Source organism: Cherax quadricarinatus, chromosome 76 (genome assembly GCF_038502225.1).
Source record: "Cherax quadricarinatus isolate ZL_2023a chromosome 76, ASM3850222v1, whole genome shotgun sequence".
In the NCBI taxonomy this organism is placed as follows: domain Eukaryota; kingdom Metazoa; phylum Arthropoda; class Malacostraca; order Decapoda; family Parastacidae; genus Cherax; species Cherax quadricarinatus.
In genome coordinates this window covers 12,295,372-12,306,733 of record NC_091367.1, presented here as the reverse complement: position 1 = coordinate 12,306,733, position 11,362 = coordinate 12,295,372, and the positions used below count along the sequence as shown (strand labels likewise).

At 46.0% G+C, this 11,362-nt stretch overlaps 1 long non-coding RNA gene across 1 annotated transcript; it reads right to left on the bottom strand.

The window, feature by feature from the left end:
* Positions 1-25: 25 nt before the first annotated feature.
* Positions 26-10,892, bottom strand: LOC138854971 (uncharacterized). Its single transcript, XR_011394141.1, has 3 exons — positions 10,761-10,892; positions 1,398-1,576; positions 26-1,153 (listed from the first exon to the last, which is right to left on the bottom strand). It is a non-coding gene; the product is annotated as an uncharacterized lncRNA (long non-coding RNA).
* Between the last annotated feature and the right edge of the window lie 470 nt (positions 10,893-11,362).

The following is an 11,362-nucleotide window of genomic DNA, read 5'->3' as shown; positions in this document are numbered from 1 at the left end:
TGACAGTGTCTACACAGCTAAACAAATATGTAGGATGAGTAGAGCAAAGAGAACAGTAGGATACTATTAAAAAATATCTAGGTGTAATAATATATTGATTTTATGTGCTAAGTCCATATGGATACAAAGAAGAATTGTGACGATCAGAAAGAGTTTGTGGTGATCAGTCCCTTAGCCTGGAGTCAGTGTAATTAGTTCATAACTCTTGAAAAGAATACTGTACACTAACTGCCCCCTTCAAGGCAGGCAAAATTGCTGACCTGAAGAGTTTACAAAGAACTTTCTCAGCACAAAAGTACAATGAGGCACCTAAATTACTAGGAACGGTTGAAGGCCATTGATTTGTATTCCCTGGAATGCAGGCGAGATACATGATAATATACACTTAGAAAATCCTAGGAGATGCAACATTCCCCCAATGAAAAGCAGGGGTGCCACGAGTACACTGAGAGACAACACAGTAAGTGTCCAGGGCCCAAGACTGTTCAACTACCTCCCAGCATACACAAGGGGAATTACCAATAGACCCCTGGCTGTCTTCAAGAAGGCGCTGGACAGGCACCTAGTCAGTGCATGACCAGCCGGCTGTGATTTGTATGACAGTTTGCATGCGGCCAGCAGTAACAACCTGGTTGATCAGACCCTGCTCTACCACAAGGCTTGGTCTCAGACAGAGCATGGGGGCATTGACTCCCAAAACCTTCTCCAGGTAAATTCCAGGTATGGTGTCTGACAGGAATGTAGAAAAATGGTTCAGAGAAACGACAGGTTGGCAAGTTACACATTTGCCTGCTGGGCACATTGCAAGACGAGCACCATCCACCAGCTCCTTTGCATTACCCCCTTGTTCTGCTGATATTTAACGTTTTGGTGGGAAACTGGTTGCTAAAATAAGATGACAGTGTGGAAGTCCCGGTCGTCTGAGGCTTGGCAAGGAGACTGGGCTCTTCTGGCTCATTTGGGATCTTTTAGTTTCTGTTTCTATTTGCAAAGTGACCCCTGTCCTCTTTTCTTCATGGCTTGGCTTTGGATAATATGCTCAATAATAACCCACATGGAGACAGAAATGTATTGTACCAAACAATTCCACTGCCAAGTTTGTATCCAATAATTTGAGGCTGCAGTCACGGTGACCCTTAACATATCCTTCCACCTGACAAGAACATTGGGTAGCTGTAAAGTTTAGTGTGCAAATTGATAGACTTACATCTTAAGGGCAATTTAGGCAGGTTTAAATTGATAATAAATATTAGAATTAATAATGTTATGTTAGATATTAATTCTTATGGGAAATATTATTTCAGTTTTTGGCCATTTTGGTTATAGGCCGAGCTTCTGGAACGGATTATAGCCAATAACCAAGGGTCCACTGTATTAGGTAATGAGACTGGACTTACAGTAGTAACTAGCATCCCACCCAAGTAAAGCCAGAGGGTGGTAGACTGCTGTTTTCTTTTGGTTCTAGCTATCATGGTGCCAACAACCCTTGGGGGCTCTGAGCTCAAGATCCCACATGGCTTACAAAATATGTCTGGCAGCCAACAAAGATAGAGGCTTCACAACAACTTTGAAGTCTCTGCATCAGACCCCGTTTGTGAGACTCATCTATTTAGGTTTCCTATGTGATGTCTAATTACCGGGTAAAACACGGGAAATAGTTAGCTTCCAGGCCAAGGCTCACGCTGAGGTAAATTAGCAGCCAAAATTGTTGAATAACTGTCCCTTGAGTATTAGACCAGAAGCTAGTATCCCTTTGTGTACCTAAATATTAGGGAAACCCAATGAATTCAGGGTCCCTCAAGGTGCAGGCTGGGGATGCTAACCATATTTAATATCTTGTAGGAATCAACCTCTTCAAGGGGGGCCTCCTTGGCGTGGTGAAGAGGCTCTTGGTCTGAGGAATTTGACCTGTTGGTCTTCTTCCTCAGACCGAACCTAATTACCCCCCAATCTCCCCTCCCCTATCCCATCCTCCCCTTTTTCCATTCCTCCTCCTCCTCCCCACCCCTCCCTTTTGCCCTTCCTCTTTTTGGCCTTTGGGATTTCTCCCACAGGCGCGCTAGTTCCTAGGTAGGGGAAAGGACACCGGGGTCCATCCCATTCCGTTGAGGTTCTTGGCGGTGGCGTAGTTTGCATGGAATCTGGATCGCCTGGGGATATCCCGATCCCTCTCCGGTATCCCGTAGTAGCTTTGGGTGTCTTTCGGGCGATGGGTGTATCTCTGGAAGCCACCTTTCGGATTCCGGGGGTGGTGGCCGAAGGAGGTATGCTTTGTGGCGGATATCCGGCCGCCCTCTCTTTTGTCCACCGAGGTAGCTCGGCAGATGTGAGGTTGCTATCCCAGATTGCTGGTTTACTGGCATGAAGGGTAGGGTATGGCACGGGTTCCATGCTGCATCTGCGCTACTAGCGGTGCTGAGGTCCTCTTGGGCGCGGAGGGAGATTTCCGGCCCTTTCATTCCTCCTGGGAACTATCCCTCCCCGCTCCCCCTTTTTTTATTCTTTTTTTATTTTTATTTTCTTTTCTTCTTTCTTTTTTTTTCTTAAAAACAAAAAGCAAAGGAGTAACCTAACCATGGAGAACCCAATCCATGAACCCACTACCCCCGGGCCCCTTCTTGATACCGCACCCCATTCTGACCCTGCCTTGTGTTTAGACCACTCTTTGGACACTCCTGATGCCCCTGTACCTCTTGCTGGTGCTGTTTCCTCACCCGCTTCAGGTACCGGGGCTTCGACTGACTCCTTCGATTTGTCTGAACTCCACTCTCCTTTGACTATGCTTCCGGCTTCTCCCTCTACGGTACGGCAATTTTTGAATCGCCCGCCCATTTCACGCTGGACCAACTCCGGTCCTACTCCTAAACGCCAACGTCAATCCCCTGATGATGCTCCTTCGTTACCTTCCCATTCTACTCGGAAAAGACCAACACGTCAAGCACTCCCTCTCCACGCTCAGTTTCGGACCACACAATGGACTAAATTCTTTACTTTAAGACCGACTTCTTCTTCTGACTACCTTTTTGACCATAGTATTGGCAAAGCGCTCCTGCGTCATGTTGGTAGAGATATTTCATTTCATGCTCTCAAGAGCGGTATGCGCATCGTCACTGTCCAGAATGCTACCCAAGCTCATGATCTTTCTCTCCTTTCGAATATCGATACTACTCCTATCACTATTGAAAAACATCTTTCTCTCAATTCTTGTAGTGGTACTGTCATTCTGCCCCATACCATAGTCCAACAGAATTTCCAGTCATGTGGCAATGACATTCTTGAACAGCTGGAACTCCAGGATCTCCCAATCCTCAAAGTAGACACTTATGTCCTTCCTGCCCGGGGGCAGAGACGTTACCCTTGCAATGTGGCTCGTTTAACTTTTGACAGCTGAGAACTCCCATCCTCTGTATATGTCGCGGGACATCGGTTACAAGTTCGAAAGGTGATACCTACACCACAACAGTGTAGAAATTGCTGGCGTTTTGGTCACCCAGCGAAATATTTCAGATCTATGGCCGAATGCCCAGTCTGTGGTGCCGACGACCATTCTAATACATCTTGCAGTCAACCTCCATCTTGCCTTAATTGTAATGAAGCTCACCCTTCGTACTCCCGCCGTTGCCAGGTCTACTTAAATGAACGTGAAATCCGTTGCCTCAAAGAGGCAGAAGGTCTCCCTTATGCTATGGCAGTTACTCATCTCCGCCTCCAAGGGAGACTACCCCGTGTTTCTTATTCTCGTGTTTCCAAACATCCCCCCACTTCTGGGGTCCCATCTTCTGCAGCCTCCTCTGTTGTTACCCCTCCCATAGCCACTCCGGCATCTAATCCTATTGCTGTCCTTGGCTCTGACGTCCCGACTACAACTCAGTCTGTTCTCACATCTTCGCGTCCTTCCTCACAAGCCCCAGTATCAACAAGACCTCGTACGACACCTAATACCAATCGCCCCTCTACTTCTCAGAAGTCCAAAAAATCCACATTGCTCAAATCTTCTTTGCCCCTTCCTTCCCTTCTTCCACCTCCACACTTTACCTTTCCAGTCTCTGTACCTAGTTCTTCCCCTCTCTCTGGCTCTATTACAAGTGTGGAGATTCACCCTCCTCCTCGTACTATGCCTTCCACCCCCGTCCCCTCCCAAGTTTCTCCCTCTTCTGCCACCTCCCAGGTTTCTGCCTCTCCAGTCCCTTACACTCTTCCCTCCCCCTCTACTTTGGTACAGTCCATTACTGTCCCAATCTTTACTCACCCTCCTCCTATCTCCAATATGGTCTCCCATACATCTTTGAATTCAGAAACACTTGAAGCCATTTCAGAATATATTGCAGAGACTTTGTACGTGTATGTTTGGGGGTCTGAAATGGACTAATCTACTTCACAATATTTCTTATGGGAACAAATTCGGTCAGTACTGGCACCTGAACATACTTCTGGAGTGAAAAAATATCGTTAACCGGGGGTCCACTGTATATTGCAGAGACTAAACCTTCAATGGACACTGATTCACTTCCTGTTCCTTCTCTTCCCTCTCCTCCATCTTCACAACCCCATTCTTCGCAACGCTCCGTTCCTTCGCTGCTTGAACGTCTTCCAATGCCACCACACGTTGACTTTTCTAACCCCTCTAGTCCGTAGGTGCCTTTACCTACAGATTCCTGGTATTTTCTTCATCGCCAATCATGGCCTATTTACAGTGGAATATCCGCGGCCTCAGGGGTAATCGGGGTGAGCTTCAGATGTTGCTTTCCAGGTTTTCCCCTGTTGGTGCTTGCTTACAAGAACCAAAATTACACTCGGCTGTCTTCCAACCTATCTCAGGCTATAATTTATTGTATTCTTCGGATCCTTTCTCAGATGGGACCTTTAATGAAAGTGCCCTTCTTCTACGCAATGATATTCCGTACTGTCAACTATTTGTCCATACCTCGCTGCATTACACTGCAGCCCGTATCCACTTGAATAAGTGGTTTACAATATGTTCTTTATATCTCTCTCCTTCTCGAGCATTTTCTATCCCAGACTTTGCCTTTCTTGTTTCATCCTTACCACCACCACTTCTGTTACTTGGTGATTTTAATGCCCACCATTTCCTCTGGGGGGGGTCTCATTGTGACTCACGTGGCATCCAGTTGGAGGCTTTTCTCGCCTCTCACCCCCTCCATGTTTTAAATACGGGTACTCCCACCCATTTTGATCCTCGTACTCATACTCTCTCTTGCATCGATCTATCAGTCTGCTCTTCCTCCACTGCACTAGACTTCACCTGGTCTGTTCTACCGGACTTACATGACAGCGATCATTTTCCAATCATTCTTACTTCTCCTTCCTATTCACCACCTTTCCGTAGCCCTCGCTGGCAATTTGATCGGGCAAATTGGGATCTTTACTCACACCTCACTGCTTTTAGTGAGGTTCCTTCTTCATCCTCCATTGATGAGCTCCTACACCTCTTCTCGACGTCAGTTTATACCGCAGCTTCTCATTCTATACCCCAAACCTCAGGCAGGCATTCTCAGAAGTGCGTGCCTTGGTGGTCTCCTGCTTGTGCTCGTGCAGTACGTTTGAAACGTGCTGCATGGGGCAGGTACCGGTACAATAGAACCGCTGAGAGACTTCTTGATTTTAAGCAGAAGCGTGCGATCGCTCGCCGTGTCATCCGTGAAGCTAAACGCACTTGTTGGCGAGACTATGTTTCCACCATCACCTCTGCTTCTTCTATGAGTGCAGTCTGGAAAAAAGTGAGGAAATTGAGTGGTAAATACTCTCCTGACCCGGCTCCTGTTCTACGGGTCGCTGGTGTTGATGTAGCAAACCCTCTCGACGTTGCCATTGAACTTGGCACACATCTGGTCCGTATTTCCCGGGGGCTCCATCTATGCCCCTCGTTTCTTTCCTCAAAGTCTGCCAGAGAGTTAGTACCCTTGGACTTTTCTTCTCTCAGAGAAGAACAGTATAATGTGCCTTTTACACTTCAAGAACTAGAGGCAACGCTCTCAGCTTGCCGATCATCGGCAGCTGGGCCTGACGACATTCATATTCGTATGTTACAACATTTACATCGGTCAGCCCTTGTAGTCCTCTTACACCTCTTCAATCTTATTTGGGCACAAGGAGTTCTTCCCCAGCTGTGGAAATCTGCCATTGTTCTCCCTTTCCGCAAACCGGGTACTACAGGACATGATGCCTCCCACTATCATCCCATCGCTCTTACTAGTGCAGTTTGCAAAGTGATGGAACGTCTCGTAAATCGACGTTTAATGTGGTATTTAGAGACACACAACAGTCTCTCCGCTAGTCAATATGGCTTTCGTAAGGGTCGTTCTACCATAGACCCCTTACTACGCTTGGATACGTATGTTCGTAATGCCTTTGCGAATAATCACTCAGTTATTGCCATATTTTTTGACCTTGAGAAGGCATATGACACAACTTGGAGGTATAATATTTTGGCCCAGGCCCATTCCTTAGGCCTCCGAGGCAATCTACCATCCTTCCTTAAGAACTTTTTAACTGACAGACATTTCCGTGTTCGAGTCAATAATGTTCTTTCCCCGGACTTCGTCCAAGCTGAAGGTGTCCCTCAGGGATGTGTTCTAAGCACAACACTTTTTCTCCTTGCTATAAATGATTTGGCCTCTGTTCTTCCACCCAATATTTGGTCATCACTCTATGTTGATGACTTCGCTATTGCTTGTGCAGGCGCTGACTGTCATCTCATTGCAGTTTCTCTCCAGCATGCGGTCGACCGTGTTTCCACTTGGGCCACCATGCATGGGTTTAAATTTTCAAGTACCAAAACTCACCAAATTACTTTCACTAGACGCTCTGTCATCTCCGATCATCCTTTGTATCTCTATGGCTCCCGTATCCCCGAACGTGATACAGTCAGGTTTCTAGGCCTTCTCTTTGACCGTAGGTTATCCTGGAAACCTCACATTACCTCTCTGAAGGCAACTTGTCACAGCCGGCTAAACCTTCTTAAAACCCTTGCTCATCTTTCCTGGGGAGCTGATCGTCGAACTCTGCTTCGCCTACATTCAGCCCTCGTTTTATCGAAACTCGATTATGGTGACCAGATTTATTCCGCGGCCTCTCCTGCTACTCTCTCTAGCCTTAACTCTATCCATCACCAAGGATTACGTTTGTGCCTTGGTGCTTTTCGCTCTTCCCCTGTTGAGAGCCTCTATGCAGAAGCGAATGTTCCATCCTTGTCTGATCGCCGTGATGCCCATTGCCTTCGCTACTATGTACACTCTCACGATCTCCACAATCCTTCCATTTATAGAATGGTCACCGATATTAGTAGACATTCTTTATTCGTTCGCCGCCCCTGTTTGCTCCGTCCCTTTTCTCTTCGCCTACATTCACTCTTGTCTTCCCTTCAGTTACCACCTTTATATGTTCATGTAGCATCTCACTTTTCCCTACCCCCCTGGGAAGTTCCAGCTGTTCGGGTCTGTTCTTTCTCACTCCCTTGCTCGAAAGCTCAACTGCCTACGGTGGCTTCCCGCTCTCTTTTTCTTGATCACTTCCACTCCCATTCTCATGCCACCGCTGTGTACACAGATGGCTCTAAGTCTTCAGACGGCGTCGGATTCGCAGCAGTGTTTCCGGACAGCGTCGTGCGGGGGCATTTACTATCTTCGGCTAGCATTTTTACTGCTGAACTGTATGCCATTCTTGCAGCACTTATTCGTATCGCATCTATGCCTGTGTCATCATTTGTGGTAGTCTCAGACTCCCTTAGTGCTCTACAGGCTATACGAAAATTTGATACATCTCACCCCCTAGTTCTCCGTATCCAACTTTGGCTACGCCGTATCTCTACGAAGCATAAAGATATTATTTTTTTGTTGGGTCCCTGGTCACGTCGACGTACAGGGCAATGAACAGGCAGACACTGCTGCACGATCAGCAGTACATGACCTACCAATTTCCTATAGAGGTGTTCCATTTCTGGACTATTTTGCTGCAATAGCTACCCACCTTCACGCCCATTGGCAACAACGTTGGTCAACTCTGCTTGGTAACAAACTTCATTCTATTAAACCGAGCATAGGTTACTGGCCGTCTTCTTGTCATCAGTGCCGTGGTTGGGAGACCACTCTCTCCCGTCTTCGCATTGGCCACACTCGTCTTACTCACGGGTATCTCATGGAGAGGCACCCTGTACCTCTCTGTGAGCAGTGTCAAGTTCCAGTATCGATTAGCCACATTCTGTTAGACTGCCCTCTCTATCAACGAGCACGCAGAATTTACCTCCAACGCCGTCTTCGTTCTACTACTCTCTCTTTACCTTCCCTTCTTGCTGATGGACCCTCCTTTAATCCTGACTCTCTCATTGACTTCTTGACAACGACTGATTTACTCCACAAACTCTGATGATGATACCTTACACACTCCCCTCAGCCCTTTCTAGCTCAGTCTCTTGCTGCCCTTTACCCTTTCACCATCCACTGCTCCGCTGTTATCCGTAACCTATTACTCATCCACCTCCCTTTTGCCACCTGATGCCCTCGTTTCCTTCCTGCCCTGCAGCTCTGTATAGCCCTTGTGGCTTAGCGCTTCTTTTTGATTATAATAATAATTGTAGGAGTACTCCTCATGGGGGTGGGGTGAGCCCCAAAAACCTGGAGTTTAGGGGGGTGCTTTAAGGATCATATAAGCCCTAGGAAGCAGCTAGAGAGAAGAGATTGGGGCAGAGTTGCTGTGTTGGGCCTGTGGCGGAAGCTCTGGACAGCCGAGTGTGAAGTGGGCCATGCAGGGCGGAGCTCGGGTCAGCTGATCGGTCAATTAAGAGTACAACTCCGTATTACTGATAACATCTCCATCTCCCCCTGGTAATAAGTCTCGTAGGTTATTATTTATACTGTGTAATTCTCCGTAAGAATGTGTCGTATTCCCCCACTTTAGTTTATAAAGTAAACTGTAGCCATTGTTCCCATTTTTATTGTACCCTCTTATGTTATTTCCTATTCTGTTAAGCAGTGGAATAATACAGGAGACATGCTCACTTGCTGGGATACAACAGGCAGGGTGAGTAAAAGGTCTTACAAAGTACACATAAGTACAATGATCATATATAGCAACATGTGTGTAAATTACTTAGGATAACAAAAAAAAAAGTAAGAAAAAAGGACTTATTTCCATTGGGGATCCTTGTAGCTGTAACCACAGTAAAAAAAAAAAAATCTTTTACCTGTGTTGATCTATAGGGAGCAGAGACCGAAACATGTTTAATTAGTAATTAATATGTTAAAAGAAGTGGCTAACTCATATGGCCCTTGGCTAGTCAATTTGTCCTGTTTTATCAAGTTCTACAGATTACCTGTACGTTACTCCACCATCCATCTCCCAGACTGAGGCTCCATACTCTCCTGGGACTGCCTCTTCCACATGCAGGGTGGACAAAGAATAGATATAACAGACTAACTACAGAAACTAATGATGTTAAGTATACTTAGGCAGCAGAAAACCTGACATTCTTCTTGGGTTAGCACTGACAGCTTACACCGTATCAAGTCTTGCTTCCTGATGTATGGAAAAAAGATATTACCCAAAGAAAAACTGAAGTATAATAAACACTTCAGTGCTCAGTAATAACACATATGGAGAAAGAAACTCAGAAGATTAATTTACCTGTATATTTCGACCCCCTTCTGGGATTCCAGAGAGGGGTTGAAATATACCTGTGGGAGTTTGTGAGATGCCCTCTCTGGCAATCACTGTCGACACAGATAACATAAAACTCAGCAAGTCCCGTTCTCACAAGCACCCCTAGGGTATACCTGGAGAGGATTTCGGGGGGTCAATGCCCCTGCTGTCTGGTCTGTGATCAGGCCTTGCGGTGAATCAGGGCCTGATCAATCAGGCTCTTAGTGTTGGCCGCACACAAACCAATGTACGGAACACAGCCCGGCTGATCAGGTACTGACTTTTGGTGCCTGTCCAGCGCCTTCTTGAAGACAGCCAGGGAAGTCTATTGGTAATCCCCCTTATGTATGCTGGGAGGCAGTTGAACAGTTTTGGGCCCAACACTTATTGTGCTGTTTCTCAGCGTATTCGTGGCGCCCCTGCTTTTCATTGGGGGAATGTTGCATCTCCTGCCGTGTCTTTTGCTTTTGTAGGGAGTGATTTTCACGTACAAATTTGGTACTAATCCCTCTAGGTGTATATTATGATGTATCTTCCTCGCCTGCATTCCAGGGAATACATATCAAGGGACTTCAACCGTTCTCAGTAATTTATGTGGTTTATCATATTTGTGTGTGCCGTGAAGGTTTTCTGTACATTCTCCAGGTTAGCAATTTCACTTGCCTTGAAAGGGCCCGTTAGCGTACAGCAATATTCCAGCCTAGGATATTGCTAAGCTATGCTGCAGGAAATTCCTGCCTCTATGCACAGACTAGAACAGCCTTTACCTGGTTTATGGAGTCTATTCGAGCTAGAAATCCCAATTCTACCCCGGCTACTTAGATTTCTATTGACTTCTTCCCTCACTTCAAGATATCATGTGCACTGAAAGACTGATTCCTACAAGATGTTAAATATGGTTAGTATCCCCAGCCTGTACCTTGAGGGATCCTGAATTCATTGGGCTTCCCTAACTAATGTTTATGTACACAAAGGGATACTAGCTTCTGGTCTAATACTCAAGGGACAGTCACTGAACAATTTTGACTGCTAATTTACTACAGTGTGGGCCTTTGCCTGGAAGCTAACTCGTCCCGTGTTTTACCCAGTAATTAGTATCCACCTACTTAGGAAAACTACGTAGACGAGTCTCACAAACAGGGTCCATGGTCGTTGTGAAGCCTTTATATTCGTTGGCTGCCACAGATATTTTGTAAGCCACATGGGATCTTGAGCTCAGAGCTCCCAAGGGTTGTTGGCACCATGATATCTAGAACCAAAAGAAAACAGCAGTTGTCTACCACCCTCTGGCTTTACTTTGGTGGGATACTAGTTACTACTTTAAGTCCAGTCTCATTGCCTAATATAACATAATATTATTAATTCTAATATTATTTATTATTAATTTAATCCTACTTAAGTCACTCTTAAGACGTAAATCTATCAATTTGCACACTAAACTTTATAGCTATCTAATGTTCTTGTTGGGTCACCGCCAGTGCAGCCTTAAATTATTGGATACGAACCCAGCAGTGGAATTGTTTGGTACAATATATTTCTGTCTCCATGTGGGTTATTATTGAGCATATTACCCAAACCCAAGCCATGAAGAAAAGAGGACAAGGGTCACTTTGCAAATAGAAACAGAAACTGAAAGTTCCCATAGAAGCCAGAACCTCGTCTCCTTGCCAAGCCTCAGATGACCAGAACTCCCACACCGTCATCTTAT